This window comes from Cyprinodon variegatus, unplaced genomic scaffold (genome assembly GCF_000732505.1).
Source record: "Cyprinodon variegatus isolate N-32 unplaced genomic scaffold, C_variegatus-1.0 Scaffold996, whole genome shotgun sequence".
Lineage (NCBI taxonomy): Eukaryota > Metazoa > Chordata > Actinopteri > Cyprinodontiformes > Cyprinodontidae > Cyprinodon > Cyprinodon variegatus.
The window spans coordinates 257857-259389 of record NW_015151449.1 but is presented as its reverse complement, the minus strand read 5'-3'; positions in this window follow the sequence as shown (position 1 = coordinate 259389).

The window sequence follows — 1533 nt, the reverse complement described above, 5'->3', positions numbered from 1 at the left end:
AGCAGCAAACCATTAGTTAATTTTGGCCGCTTAAATGAAATAAACAACTTGTTGCTAACGAAGCGTGTATTTAGAGTCGCCTCTGGCCAGAGTGCTGCTCCTGCTCTTAAGGAAATGAGACGTTAAACCTTTCAGACAAAACTTTTTGTTTACATTAACAAATTCACGTTTCGGACACTAAAATGTGCTGAAGCTTCAGATTCAGTATAAATTCATTAAACTCTTTAAATACGATGCTTTTTAGTGTTTCTACTAACAGAAATACTATAATAGTATAATCCTTTCACTATTATCATCCATAAATTAAACATCTTATGAAATGTCACTAGAATATTTTTTCTTAGATTTTATCTATTTTTTAATCTTTCCTTCTCCAATGGTTTTTCCATTTCTGCCACTTTCTGGATGCTTTTCTGATTTCTTTCATTAAACTAAATCTTCTTTCTCAATCAGCACTGGATGCTTTAAATGAAGCACAAATATCTCCAATCTGCTTCGGCTCGTCACGTCTAAGAGCTGCAGCAACCAGAATGTGCCGATTGACTCCTGATGATGTTTTTTGCTTCATCCAACATATTATATAATTTTAAATGACTTTAGCAAAACCAAACGAGAAGAAGTCCCATGGAGAACGGCGCTGGGCGGTGAACAGCAGGGCGGCTAAATAATCTGGACCACCGTCTCCTTCCTGTGGGATTATTGATTTATGCTTCTGTAGCTCTTTGATGCGCTGAATAAGAACATTGATGAACTTTTTTTAAAGGATACTATTAATGGATTCTATTAAACATATTAATCCAAATCGTAGATTTATTCATTTTTATTGTAAAACTGATTTGATAAAACTGTCATTTAAGAGCAGCTAAATCAAACAGCTGACCAGTCTAGAATATCCAGCTTCCAGCAGGATGAGATGCTTTAAGCGCCCAAACTAAATAATGATGAATCTATTCCATTTTCATTTTTACTGTAATTACTATATTCAAGGACTGGTGAGACCTGGGCTCCGTTTCTCCATATTATTTAATGATTGTGTCGGGACGACCGTTGTTTCTCACATTTTCATCGTTTGGTTTCAGGTTATTAAACGACTGAAACACGGATTCAAAATGATACAGAAAAAAAGTATTGATCTAATTGATTTACAGTGATGGATTTTAGTTTATGTGTTGAATAGTTTTTATTGTGTACCAAGAAAGCGTGAGGAGGTCGTAACTTCTCCAGCTCTGAGGGAAGATTGGATCTCGCACTGTTGGTCAATAGATGCCGTTTCTAACCAGGTCAGCCATTGCTCCCAACATATCTAAACATACTAATATAAACACTACTCAAAGAAATGAAAGGAACACTTTGTAATCAGAGTAAAGCATCAAGTTAATTAAACTTGTGGGATATTGATTTGGTCAGGTCAGTAGCAGAGGGGGTGTTAATCAGTTTCAGCTGCTTTGATGTTAATGAAATGAACAACAGGTGAACTAGAGGAGAAACAACCAGACGAACATCCAAACAGGAATGGTTTTACAGGTGGAGGCC